Genomic DNA, 15300 nt, shown 5'->3' with positions numbered 1-15300 from the left:
AAAATCAGCTATTCTAATCACTTCCCTCTCATTGGCTGTTATAAAGATAGCATTAAAGCCTAAAGGTAGTGAACTTTGTATTGTGTACTCTGCTTAATTCAACAGATATGTGATCACGTGCACATATTTGATCCAGGTAAAATGTGCTGCTGGGAATTATGCCAGTGCACAGATTAATTACTGATATTAATTACCACGGAACCAGAGCTTGAGCACCTGAAGTTAGATGAGATGAATCCAAATATCAGTGTACTGAAAAATGTTTTGTTAAAAACAGTTTCATGACTTGATACAATTTTAGAAAACAGAAAGTATTTTAACAAGATTTTCCAAAAGTTAATTTAACTGTACAGAGAAATGCTTAGTCCTATAAAACTAATCTTGTGAAAGTGCTTGCATATTGAAGTGACTCATCACATCAAGCACTATCTGGAAACTGTTGAACCAGCAACAAATACTATGCCACTGTTTGAAGCTCAAATTAACAGCAAATAGAATGGCATATCTTTTCCTCTGTACTGGTTTAAATTTTAATAAGACTTTAATATTTATTTAACAGAAGATTTCTTTAAAAATGGATTTTCTAATGCCTGACTTCAGTTCAGTGCTGAAAAACAAGCACTGCAGTGTAACTGATTAGGCACCCTGCTCCTAGACACAACACCCTGTCAAAAGACAGACACAAAACAAAAACACGCCACAATAGGCTGGAGACTAGATAACAAGTATTAGTCCCTATTGTGAAAACAAAACAGTCTGCAGTTATGTTTGACTGACTGAACTGCTCTGTGGCCTTCCCAGAATTCTTTCATACAATAGGCAAAGCCATCTAGGATGTAAATATCCTGGTGTAAACAGAAGTCAGGGATTAATCTGGCACAATTTTTCAAGCACATAACCACATAACTCAGTTATTCACTTGTTTTATTAGCCAAAACCAGAAACTGAATGAAAACATTGCTCCCCATATATATATTTAATTGTCCAGAGAAATATGAAACAGCACTACTTTAACGAAAACTTAGCTTAAAGAACTCAAGCGCTTAACTGCAAATAAACAAATGGCATCAAGCTATCGCCTTGCAAGACACGTGTCCAGGAATTACAAAGTACACCCTGTATTATGGAGACTGATTTGATTCAAATTCAAATTCACCAAAATCACCAGCAGTACAGTAACACTAGATCTACCTCAACATATCTACCTGAAGCTGCACAATTAGAAGACGTAGTTGTACCAGTAGAACTGGGAACATTCTAGTCAGTTGATTAAACTGTTACGTAGCTATCTACAAATCAATTTGTCAGGTAAAAGGACTGTTCAAATTGTCATTCATCTGAAAAATGTTCCATTCAGAACCATAAAGTCCTCATTCCAGTTCCTGAAAAAACTACAAAATGCAGTCCCAAAACCAAATGAAAATATTCAAATTGAAATGTCTAGTTTCACTGCCATGATCAGCTTGAATCATTTCCTAATCTGTTCACAATAGCAGTTAAAAAAGTCATATTTATATTCATATTTTAATGAAGTTAAGCCAATGAATTGTAAAAGCTTATTAAACCATTTTCTGAACTCCTCAGAAAAGATAGAGAGAATACACTGATCTCCTTGAACACCAATAGTTCAAGATTCTTCTGAAAATTTGCAGCAGCTAAAACAATTTGATTTCTATACAGGCTTCAGAAGTCCTTACCTTGGCAGAGAGAGGGGAAAAGGAGGAATGTTAGCTCCATAAATCACAACCTTACATTAAATTTGTAAAAGCTTCAGGCAGTGATCTTTATAATTATTAGGCAGGCTGCACAATAATTGCATCTTGTTATCTTGCTAACTATTCTCCAAATATCCTATAGAATCATAGTTGAATAACAGCTTACTATGTTATGTTACTTACTCAGATTGTAACACCTTACAAGGCTTGCTCCAACGCTTACTAACCCAAGCTGAATTTTGATACTGAACTGATAAAAGCATCATAAAAGCAACAAAAGACATAGTGATCAAGTCTTAATTCATGGCAAAGTCCAAAATGGAAAAGGAGTCAAGGGCTGCCTCTCGTACTCTGTTCAAAAGGCACAAGATGGCACATACACAAAATTAGTTGGTCTTGAACTTCAGCTATGATCTTTCCAAGTGAGGAAGGCAGATTCATGCCATAGACTTCTGTCAGTTATGGTCTGTTAACATTACTGTATCTTGTTAGATTGGCAACAGAGAGAGCAATAGAAAATGAAGAGAAAATTGAGCCTTTTCTAAATGATACGTTGGAGAGTTGACCATCAGTCTAACTTTGGCACCTGGTAAAATTATGCAGAAGATTGTTCTGAGAATTACTGAAAAACAGCTGAAAAACAGCACAGTCATTTGTCACAACCAATACAGGTTCACAAGAAGAAAGTCCTATTTAATTAACTTAATTTCCTGTATGATAAGGTTATTCATGCAGTTGACCAAGAGAAGACAGTTGATGCAAACCTTTAAGATTTCAGCAAAGCTTTTGATACAGCTTCTTACAGTATTCTTCTGGACAAAATGTCCAGCATAGAGCTAGACGAAACCATAATGTGATGGGTGAACAACTGGCTGATGGGTTGGACTAAAGGGTTAAAATTAAGGGGGTAACAAGGATGGTGGCCAGTCACTACTAGGGTTCTGCAGGGCTCCATTTTAGAACCAGTTCTCTTAAATGTTTTCATCAAAGACTTGGATACAGGACTTGAAAACACACTAAGTAAATTTGCAGATGACACTAAATTGGGAACTGCTGTTGGACCCCTCAAGGGTAAAGAGGCCTTGCAGAGAGATCCTGACAAATTAGGGGGCTGGATGATCACCAACTCACGAAGCTTAACAAGAGCAAGTGCCAAATTCTGTACCTGGGACAGGGCAACCCTGGATATATGTACGGACTGGGGGATGAGAGGCTGGTGAGCAGCCCTATAGAAAGGGATCTGGGGCTTCTGGCTGATGGCAAGTTGAATGTAAGACAGCAGTGTGTGCTGGCAGCCAACAGGGCCAATTGTACCCTGGGGTGCATCAGGCCCAACACTGCCACTGGGTGAGGGGAGGAGTTGTCCCACTCTGCACTGAGCTGTGCAGCCTCACCTCAAGCACAGTGTGAAGTTTTGGGTGCCACAGTATAAGAAGGATATAAAATTATTAGAAAGCATCCAAAGGAATGTTACAAAGATGTTGAAGGGTCTAGAGGGGAAGACATAGGAGGAGCACCTGGGGTCCCTTGGTTTGTTTGGCCCAGAAAAAAAGAAACTGAGGGGAGGTCTCATGTTGGCTTACAGCTCCTCACAGGGAGTGGAGGGGCAGCTCTCAACTCTGCTCTCTGGTGACAGAGGCAGGACCTGAAGGAACGGCATGGGGCTGTATCAGGGGCAGGTCGGGTTGGAGATTAGGAAAAGGTTCTTCACCAGTTAGTGGTGGACATGAAACAGGCTGCCCGGGGCAGTGGTCACATCACCAAGCTGCTGAGTTCAAGGAGCAATTGGACAATGCTCTCAGACATAGGTTTGATTTTTGGGCTGCCCTGTGTGCAGCCAGGAGTTGGACTCTATGATCCTTGTGGGTACCTTCCAACTCAGGATATCCTTTGATTCTATGAAGGCAGGAGACTGTTCTACCTGATGAATAACATTTCCACATATTATAATTGCCTGCTGCAAAAATGCAGCAAGTTCTTTAAAGCTTTATACATATAAGCTCCCACTCTGTTACCCTAAGCTTACATTGTTTCTTACTGGAATTAATATCAACACTTTCTGAGCTCTTCCTGAAAATCTTTTTGCTCAAGTTTGAATAGTAGGCATATTGCATTTATATTGTTTGTGTATGTTTTCTTGAAGGATGATTTTGTTGCTGAGTTCACTGAATCACAGAATATCTGGATTGGGAGGCACCCACAAGGATCACTGAGTCCAACTCCTGTGTGGTATTCCAAACTGATGTCTGGCAAATTGAAGTCACCTCACAAGGTCAGCTGATCTATAGGTATCTCTTAAATTATCCTTAAGGAATAATACATCAGTGTCATCATCCTGGCTGGGTCACTTACAATAGACTCCCATAACAACATCTACTTTATTTACTGGTCCCTAATTCTTACCCAGAAGCTCTCAACCATGTCATTGCCAACTGCAAGCTCTGGACAGTTCAGTCCCTTCTTCACATACAGTGCAACCTCTCTGCCTTGCCATCCCTGCCTATCCCTTCTGAAGAGACTACAATCATCCACCATAACACATCGGTCTCAGGTCTCTTCCCACCAGGTTTCACTTATGCCAATAATGGCATAGCATACACACAGATGCGTAGAAACATCTCAAAAGTGCTTCATTGTACCTTGCAACTTGTGGAGCATACTGAAGGTCTCATTAGCAACCTGCCTCTTAGATTTTGGCTTGCTGTCCCATAGCTTATCATTGGCACTCCTGGTTTTATTCCTTTTTCCCTCTGAAGCCTTAAAGCCTTCTTGCTTCATTCATCTGAAGTAAGAACTAGCTAGAGCAAGAACTCTTGCATCTACTACTACAAATGCACAACTTAGCTAAGAATAGTTTAATTCAAGACACAGTGTGTCACTCTCCTCAGAAAAATAGCTACGATAATCTGATCTTCTACTGCAGAGATTTAAAAAAAAAGTCAAAACACAACGTAAATAGTTGTCAGTAATTATTTTTAAAGTTAGAAAACATAAAAGGCTTAGACTTTCAAGAACTTAGAAACTTAGATCAACATAGTTGCTAAGCATACACTTAACATTAGGCAGGTTAGTAAGAATGTGAAGTCAGGGTAAGTCAGGCATTTTGTGTAATTAAATTTTCAATTCACGAAAATATCCACTTTGGCTGAAGAACTAAGAAATGATATAATGAATGTCCATGGAATGAAATCTACAGACATTGCAGAACTGAAATTCTAACTCATGGTCTTGAACTTAAAACAAGTCCACTGTATTCAAAACAAGACACTAAGCCTACGTCTAACATAACAGCAAAAACTTTTTAAAGCCAGCTTTGAAGGCTTGGGTAGACATAAACTATTATTGCTGTTGCTTTTTTTTTTTTTTTTTTTTTTTTGGGTCAAGACAGGTTTCCCAAGGTTCTATGTTAACATTTTCCATGTCACAATGGTAGCGAGTCACACAATAGCATTTTCTAATGCGTTTCTAAGCCTTACCTGACTGAATCCATTTGGGAAAATAGAAAATGTAGTTCTTGTTGCTACAAACTCTATTTGAATTTGAAGAACTCTAGTATACAAGGAGCACCGATGTAACATCAAAGTCAATTTTAATTAAATGAAAATTTGATTAGTGATCCAAAAAATTTGGTTGAAAACTTCTTTAGAAATTAATCTAAGGATATTTTGAATTCATGAGAATATTCAGTTAGATTTTTACATTTACTTTCCTAATTAGGAATACAGAGAGAGAACATCTCAAGGTAGATTTTAATTGATGTTACATTGTCAATAAATGTGTACAGTGATGATAAGAATTGAAATAACAAAATGGACAACAGAGAGAAAATTTTGATCAAGTAAGATCTGTGGGAAAAGGGCTTCTAAAGAATTTCTAAATAAACTTCTAAGGACCTTCAAGGTGATTTCCATAAGGTCCTACAAAAATGTGGTACTTGCTCAATAGTGAAGGCTACTTTTAAGCCATATAGAATCTATTTACTGGTAAACAACTTCATGTAACAATTAACACATTTCTCAAAATTCCTAACTAGATAAAATATAAATAAACCTTCTTGGTTCACTTTTGTAGAACAAAAGTTATGTGTTCCTGGTCTGGTAAACATACAGTCCGAAGCATCCATGACCACCATTGGACAAGCAGCATTAAAAACAGTAAAATGTTCATTTTATCTAGCTCATTTGTAAGTGACTCTATTTCACTGTGAATATTACACAAAAGATATTGGCTTTATTTTCCCCTTTCCTAAGACAAAAGAAAGCATTATCCTGCATTTGTTTCCTTCAACATCACACGATGGAACACAGATCACTATAACTGAAATTTTCTCAAGGATTTTATTGACAAAGCCAGTTCTTACCTCTACATAACTGTACTGTTCAAAGAGCATGCAGTATTCTGCAGAACCAAGCTGTGACAGCCAGTTAGAAGTGAGTAATTTCTTCACTACCTGTTCCTTCACATTACAATGCATTTGACTCTGAAAAACAAACACAAAACCTCCATTACTATACTGTCGCTTTTGAATATTGAAATGACTGAATAACACAGAAAGTACTTGGCAGCATGCGCGTCCTGCCCTTATGGCCAAAGAGATTAATACGTTCTTAGTCCAAGGGTAATTGCAATTTATATATACATTATTTTTATGATTCTGTGGAGGGCATTTGTCCAAGATGAGAACACAATACAAATCAACAACTTACAGCATAACCAAGTATGTCTATGACAAAAGCATATGAGAGACTGCTAGAATTTGGTCTCTGGGATGTTGTTTTTATTTATCTATAAGTAAAAATACTTTTTGTTACTTTTTCTCCAACTTCTAAAATGAAATAAAAAGACAGACAATAAAATATAAGCATGATAGATATAGGAAGACAAAAGACAAATGCACAAAATATTATCCAAACTTCAGTGCTCTGTTTAAGCAGTCATATAAGATCTACATAAACAAACTACTGGCAAGTTTGAACATATCCTAAATAAATTCAAAGACATCCAGTTCCAGATCTATAAATTCTGAACTAAACAATTCATATCAGAGGACTGATGCCAGAAGCAGGAACTGCTCATGTTCAGACATGCAGTATCTTCAATCTTACATTTTTGATACCACTTCGTATTTGAAGAATTTCCTCTCATCCATTGTTCAGGAAACAAACTTGCTCATTAGATCTTTATAAACTAACTGGAAGGATGACTTTCCAGCAGCTAACCACTTGTTCTAACACATTTGTCTGCTCTGAACACATGAGAAGAAGCTGCCTGATGGCTGACGTGCTATGGTCAGAAAAGAGTCTGTGTTGCTTTCTGGCAGACGGTGAAGCTGTTTAGCATTTTTCTAAGTCTTGGAACACTGAAAATATGTTTGTTTGTTTAAAAACATGAACTATAAAGCCCAAAATATTTCTCCTCCAGAAAAGCAAGACATAATGGAGTTGTTACCTGTGTTAAAGTACAATACATACCTAGAAACATTTTAAAAGCATTTAAATTTGAATAAGCATTACTAAGTCCCAACCATTATTTGGAAGCCACTATGAATTCCACCTCAGTGGTCAATCCTGGAAACATGTCAGAACTCTGGAAAAAGTTAAATACTCATGCATCATTTCACTGCAAAAATTGTTACCTTGGAATTTACCTACTTCACAGTCTGTTACAGAACAAATTGGCTAACTCAGATCCTGTTGTGAAATCCCTCAACCTCCACTGGAATACACAATTATATTGCTTGCTTTATTGTAGGCTGCTTTTTCAATTGTCAAAATATTGCAGAATATGGATGACAAGTACAGCAGTATCAAAGTGCATCTTGTGCAGTAACATCGATCAGAAAATCTCAGCATATAGTGTGCACACCACAAAAGAATTTCTTTGAGGAATTTTCCAGACAGAGAAAGCATTCTTATGCAAGGTGGGGGAACAAGCTCAGACACCAAAATCTTTCATTTACTGGTTTGCTTTAAACAGGCACTTTCAGATCACAAGATGATATCCATTATATTCTTTGAAAAACATGAAATTCAAAATAAATTGTAGTTTCTAGGAAGTGCACTCAATTTTTGACCTAAATGCAAATGACAAATGTAAGTTTGCTTTTACACTCCACAAACTGCATTTCACATTTATATTGATACCATTTAGGAGTAAGTAAAACAATCCAGTCATATATATCTGAATTTTACAGATCTTTTACATTGTAATTGTAATTACATTTTCCATAAATATTTTAAATAACTAAAGCACAAGACTGATATTCTTACAGTGTAAGCATATGATGACAACTCCTCCTAGTGGAGGTACATCTGATACAGCGAAATTCAGAAAAAGGTAGATTTCCTATGTGTAATACCAGGTTTCTGCTGGCACTGGTTAGCTCTACATTTTTGTCTTACCCTTGTTACTGATTTAAACCAGACTCATGCAACTTCTCAGTACTAAGGGCCTTTAAGAAATATTAAAATGAAAATCACTTTCAAGTATGCTGATAAGTTTTAACATCATTAAACATGGTTTATTTAAACATATAAATAAGAATCAGGCTTCAAATGAATTCAAAGTAATCTTTCACTGTGCAACTATGTTTCACCACTGTCTCCTAACATTTTGGGCCAGACTGATCTGATACAAAGTAACTTACACATACTGTGAATAATGAAGCTCTGCTGATTTGGTCTTGCTGGGAGTGCAGTCCTCTGAGCCTCGTTTTAGTTTCCTCTTACTCATGCTTAGTATCATCTGTGCCAGGAATGATTTCCATGTGAATGAATCCCCTGCATTTAACTGAATAGATTGCTCTGTTCAGCCAGTTCCATCTCAAAGAGCTCAAACCATCACAGACATCGAAGTTCAGCCTGAACCTAGAGGAGAGGGCTTTTTTTTTTTTTTTTTTTTTAAACAATAATAGCTCAGAGTAGACAATAGGAATATGCAGTACTCAGATTCATTTATTTTAAACCCGCATTTGCTTCATGTTTCCTTGTTCAAATTATTGCTTTAAGCTTTTGGAATCAAAATCTTTTTGGTAAAATTTTGACTCGTTGTGAAGGAATTAAGGATATGAATCCTCTGAAAAGAAACCATTAGTGTAAATATCGTGGGCAGCCTCGGCTCCAAAGTGACACAACTTGAATTTTTAGTTCAGTCTGAATTCAGCAAATCTATTCCAGACTATGCAGAAACAAACATAAAACATTACTCAGTTTGTTTGTGTTATTCTGGCCAACATTTATGTAAAGGTGGAGTCTACAAAATACCAGTTGGGATTTAAAAGCATACTGACTCAGCAACCACACAGCAAATTAAGATTATTGTCCATAACTAATTAAACAGTATGTCTTTAACATCTACTCAGACTATTTTATCAGAATAACTCAATTATATGGAATATATTTATTTGCTTTTCTTCTGGTGATACAGTTCTGTTTTCCAGACACTTCACAAATAATACCACAAGGACTGAGTTAGTTATATCAGATTTCAAAACAGGTATTTTCTGTAGTAGCCAATACCTATCACCAATAGCACACAAGAAACAACTTCCAAGTAAGATAGTGCTTCACCATTTTTAATATAATGCTCACGGAATACACAGACTAACCATTCCTTATTTACATTCCTTACAAAACAGAAGTGCAACTTTCTCCATAACAGCTGTGTATTTGTTAAGCAGAAGTGCAAAAACAGAAGCAGCAGTATTGCACACAACTCACGTTCAGTGAAGGGATACACTGCCACTGATGTTTTGGGTAGCAAAAGTATAAACAAGCTGAAAAGACAATACGTACAGGGGAAACAAATAAACAATAATAAACTATTTCAAATGGAGACATAGAGGCAACAACAATCTCTGAAATTCCTTAAGCAATGAATTACCAAAAGCTGGGGTAATAAGCAGAAAATGCTTATGTTCTTACATCATTTTTATAAGCACAAGCTTGTACTGTGAAGACACTGATACACTTTTGGTCTAATTCCACACAGATGCTCTAGCATTTAAGTTTAATTGTAGGCCTACTCCGCTAGTGCAAATTAGCTCAAAGAACTTTGAAAGTGTCACTTTGCTCTTGCAGAGTTTAATCAGCTGATTGAACCAGTGTACCAGCAATTCCCTAACTCTGTGACTAGAGCAGTTCTTGTCCATTCTCCCACAACTAGCCTAAAGATAACATGAATGCTGTACTGCATATGCTTGTTGATTGACAGAAATGGTAGGTGTTCATGCAGATCAGATTTGCCATGACAGGTGATCTGACAGCAATCACATGACCAAGTATTAATGAACCCAACATCTCACCAGAAAAGGCAAGGCCAAGTTTCCAAATTCATTCAGTACATACATCTTAGCACATAATTTGAAGACTAGGGCTAATTGTAATAGTATTTATGTGATGCAGATTCCAGTTAAATAAAATTGTAGACAGGTGAAAATTCATTCCACCTGCACCTGAAGCTGACTAGAAGCAGCCTGACTGCTGGTAGTGCCATGCTGAACTTGAGCCAGCATACGTTGATGAAAAGACTGTGCAGCTGTTTCTCAGCTTGAGCAGTCCGTAATGCACCTAACATGCTAAGTTCTCTGTAGAGAGAAGGGCTCAAGAGAAGAACGAAATTACAGTTGTGATTCCAAGCTACTATTTCACTGTAGATTAATCCAATTTACAATGCCCCAGCCCTTTCCAGTTCCTCAGCTATATCAACTCAGAAGTTATTAATCTCCATTGTGCCAAGTCAGTGTTTGACCCCTCAAACCGTAAAACTGGGTATGTGAAATGGTCCTCTTTTCGAAAACAAAAAGAAACACTCTGGAGGGGGAGCTGTTCGTTTGTTTTCAAATGTGCAGATTCTTTAACTCAAATAGTTAAAGAAAAAAAGATATATTGTTTAATAACAATAAATATATCCTTTTTATTTGCCTTCTGGAGCTTCAGCTTTTTAAGGTAAACTTAGATCTTTCAAGTTGCCTTACAAGAAACGTAACTTAAGTCAGAAATTTTCATATGATGAATTAACTCTAGGAATTGAGTGCTATCTTACCTATTAAATTAGACTCATGATAAAAATCAAACTGACAGCACTATAATTAAATAGAGCACAGGTACGTGTTTGCTAAATTATGGCCACTGGCCAAATATATACACTTTTTACAAGATGTCAATCATTATGTTCCTATGTAGCTGTCTACTGCAGCATAACAGAAGAAAGCTGGTTGTGTTGGCACTCCTCATGCTTCTGTGCTAAATCAACCATTTTATCTTAAGCTGCTGTTAAATGGGGTTTGAACAAACCCAGGCGACACTGCATTGAAGTGGATTAGAACAAAATTTGAACTTATCTCAGCTTAGTTTCTCTTTTCCTGCAATAGCCTAATAGTTTTCGGCCTCTCTACTCTGCAAACTCCCACTGCTCTCACGTACATTTATTTTTACTGCTCAGCTACCCCAAACTTCTGAGCTGTGTAGTTAGCAACAGTCCCTTCCTTCTCTCTCACTCCTCTCCATTAGCCTGGTACCCCAAGCCACAAAGCCATGCCCAGTCCATTTCCCTAAGCCATTTGTGCACTCAGTTTTGTTGATTTTTGTTATACGATTTCAGAGACAGCCCCTAACGTAAACATCTTCTATTTATTTAAATAATGGATTAAGCAAAAAAGACACCAGCCAGAAGATTGCGTAGTGATTACTCACACAGATTGTAACTGCTCCAGTTATGTACTGAAGCTCATAAAACCAACAGAATCCTAGTGACAAAATATACTTCATGATAAGTCCTAAAAACCATAAAATACAAATTTATACCAAGCCATGGTGTGTTCACTTTAATGTAAAAGGCTTATTTTGTAACTTTTTGTAGTACATTACATTACTCAGACTGCTCTGAAAGTAATGCCTCCTATTTATTTCCAAGGAAACTATAACAGATACAAAGAGCACAATAACACTATCCGATAAAGAAAATTCTCCACTACAAAACACTATTTTTCAACACAGTCACCACCACTAGCTATACATTTTTGCCAGAGATGAATGAGAACCTGCATGCCACGCTCATAAAAATCTGCACCAGTGGAGATGACCCACTGTTGCTGTTGTCACTGCTGAAATGCACCACTCACTGTGCTCACATCCACTGTGTGGTCTCCATAAACGTTCAGCAAGTGGTGATGAATGTCAATGGGTGCCATTTTTAACTTGCAGAGGAATTCAGTGACACACCTTTGCTTCATGCACACTCTTATGTCAGACACCATTCTGTCGGACTGTCCCTTCTGCTTCCATTTCCCCCCCAGCAACAACATGTAATGGAATACTGGTGGGAACTGCCCTGCCTCCAACATCTGCCTCTGACGTCATGGGCCAACATAATAAAATGAGAGGTATTACTTTCAGAGAAGCCATCATACTTTGAAATAAAAATATTTATTCCTTACAGAATACAGCAAGCTGAAATGCTGTTTTCTTAAATAAAAATCCCAACGTTATTTCTTTTAAAGGTCAACAGCAGAAAACATCTGCTGCTTAAGATGCCTGGTTACATAGCAAAGATAACAAAATGAGAACTATTTCGGAAAAATAATTTAGTTGCAAATTCAATGCCCTTAGAAAGTAATGTCATTCTCCACTTTCTTTTTTTTTTAAGCAACTTTTAATTACATGAGAAAGGGAGTGAATTTCCTGAAGATGATCAATAAGCAGGCTTACTAAAATTAATTACTGTGTTCAGTGAGAATGATCAGTAGAACACTGGTCAGAAGTAGCAATAAATGTAGTCTTACACTAAATTCTGTTTCAATTCTAGATTGATGTTCTCTCACTCCTCTAAATGGAAACATGACATTTATGGCTACAGCTTACCAGAACAGGTTAACTTGCATTGAGAGAGCTAACAGTAAGAAATAATCCTGAGTAACATTAGAGCTTGAGCTAATATCTGCAACAGTTTAAAAGGTGCTTTATGAGGATCTCAACCATAAAGAAGAGTATTTGTCACAATCTCATCAACTACCTTAACAAGTCAACAAGCTTATAAGAGTCAGAGCCTTTACTAACCAGCATCTGATTGTGCATGCAAAAAGCAACAAGTTATTTTTTTATTACATATTTAGATCCAAATAGCTAGCTAGCTAAAATGTTATAATATTTGAGTTCTCTTTGGAGTAAACATTGAGAGTCAGGAATATCTTTGAATTAACAGAATTTACTTGCAAAGACGCTACCAGTTATATTTTTGTGAACACAAGGCAAGTCTGATAAGCAAGAAACTATTCCTTTTCCCTTTGATGATATGGTAAATGCAGTGCCAGGATTCCCAAAGCCAGATGAAAAGCATTACAGATAGACAATACAAAATGCTAAGCCAGTCTAAACTCGCTATGCCAATTCAAATTTATTCAAAGTATTTTTAATTAATTTTGTGGTAGTAAACTTTTGCCTTACTAAGGGGCTGACTACACAACACTTCTACTGGTCTTTCTGCAGATACCCCAAAGGATTTTTTCCAGTCCCTTTCTGTTTTCTTCCTACTTTCTGATGCGCTGTTACTGCATTCAAATCACAAACAACTTTAAAACAAAAGCTTTAAGTGTGATTCTATCATTTTCTCAGTCACCACTGTTAGGCTTTCCTTACCTGCTGACTTCTGTACTGTGGCATACTCCATACCAAGCTTCCATCTGTACAGTGCTGTGCATTCAGCCTCTTCATCAGAAGTCTTTCCAACCTTGCCTCACCATATTGTGCAGCATCTGCTGCAGTAACATAGCAGAGATAGAATGATTTCTACTGCTGCAGTTTAGGACATCACCAAGTAGAACTTCAGGTAAGCATAACTTAAAGAAAATTAGGACTGAACAAAGTTTACTGCTTCAGCCAAGTTCTGCATTGCCCCAATATAGAAACACCTGTTGAGAGGCACAAGTGTATTCCAAGATTGCATTAAACTCAATGAATTTCAGGTGTAGCACTGGACATCTAGCACCTGCACTACTTTGCTCTTGATTATACAATGTCTGCAACCTTGCAGTTACTGGATAACCTCCTCATCAAAAATTTTGTTCCATCAAGTAAAAACTAAATGGCCTTTTGCTCTTGTCCTTTTTCACTTTCCATGTTACAGGTTCATGGGCTCCTCCCCTTTTAATGAATTCTTTCTAAAATCTGACTAGAAACCTTTCTAGAAGTATTTTCAAAGTGTGGGAAAAAACACCATAGTACAAAGAAAGGTTTAGAGAAATGTCAGATGCAGAAAGAGAAAGAGAAGCTAACAAAAGATGGAAAAGGAATCAAGAACCTTTTAAGCTGAAGTTGGTAAAGAGAGTGAATACAGAACAGGAATCTAGCACAGACAAAAAAAAAAAAAAACCCTCTTGAAGCCGATAGTAAAGCATGATTACAGGAAAAACTGACACAGCAGAATGATTAGAATTTTCCTCTTTTTTTTTTCCTTTTTATTTTCCCCTACCACAGCAGCAGTAGTACAGTTTTACAAGTGGAAAAGTCTGTAAAATCTTGGCTAGATAATAATTTTCTTTTCTTTTCTTTTTTTTTTTAATAAACATATTTTGTCTCCACTCTTAAAAACAAAACAAAAACAACAAAAACAAACTCACTCTGTGCTTGGATTAGATCAAGTTGACCAAATCCCTGTGAAGTGATGCCTTCCTCAAGGCAGTTTTAAAATTTAATTTTGTTAGGTCTTAGTAGACAGTTAACAGCAGAGTTGTGGCGCTTTTTTTTTTTAATCATTTTGTTTTTTAAATAATTAATATTCTGAACAGTCATGATGGTGGGTGAGAAAAAGAAAGGAAAGTAAACTGCTGAAATACAACTTTATGGGTTCAGACAAGCAGACGGATCATAGATTTCAAAATAACAGATCAGTGTTTCAATCTATTCTTGACAGTGAAATTTAGAATTAAAAATCTCACCATTTTTAAACTTTTAACTGCTTAATGAAACATCAAAGTTTCAGCCACTTTTCCCAGATTATATTGCATCCATGGTGCCACAAAGCTTCCAATGGATTTTCACCAACAATCTCAGACAAGATTTCTAAAGAAGAAATCAAAAGGACATCAGTCCTCAAATATGTGGGTATATAACAGCTCTAAAGGAAAAGAATCAAATGAAGATGCCAATGGAAATTAAGTGATTCTAGAGTAAAGACAGATATTTCTAAAAGCCTTTTTTTTTTTTTAAACTATTTAAACTTTTACTATTCAAAAGTTCAAAATTCTGGATGTCTCATTCTAGAGAAAAGAGGTACTGTTATAGCGACCAACACAGAAGGTCTCTGCTAGAATGGAATATTCAGTTACCAGTTTAGAGAACTAGTACAGCTATCCCATGATCAGTGTTACAGTTCATTAATGACAACAGCTCTCCCTACAGGTTTATGTCAAGCTTTCCACACCTTCTTCCATGCCAACTTCATTGATACTCCTCTGTGCTCAGATGGAGACAACTACTCCAGCTATCAGTCAATAATGTGAAGTGTAAACATGCACAAGCCAGCTCATACATTTAGCAGGATCATAGTGGAACTTCAATGATAAAAACCTTTATGGTAAGTAAAAATATGT

General features: G+C 36.7%; 1 protein-coding gene across 1 annotated transcript in view; it reads right to left on the bottom strand.

The window, feature by feature from the left end:
- Nucleotides 1-15300, bottom strand: part of BCAR3 (breast cancer anti-estrogen resistance 3) — a 94203-nt gene that overhangs the window by 65187 nt on the left and 13716 nt on the right. Inside the window, exon 2 of the mRNA XM_021404791.1 lies at nt 6076-6195. The gene's annotated coding sequence lies outside the window, so the exon portion shown is untranslated. The remainder of the gene's footprint in view (nt 1-6075; nt 6196-15300) is intronic.

The sequence above is a fragment of the Numida meleagris genome, chromosome 7, assembly GCF_002078875.1.
Source record: "Numida meleagris isolate 19003 breed g44 Domestic line chromosome 7, NumMel1.0, whole genome shotgun sequence".
In the NCBI taxonomy this organism is placed as follows: Eukaryota; Metazoa; Chordata; class Aves; order Galliformes; family Numididae; genus Numida; species Numida meleagris.
Note: the sequence above shows the minus strand (reverse complement) of the source record. Positions and strands in the feature narration are given on the sequence as shown.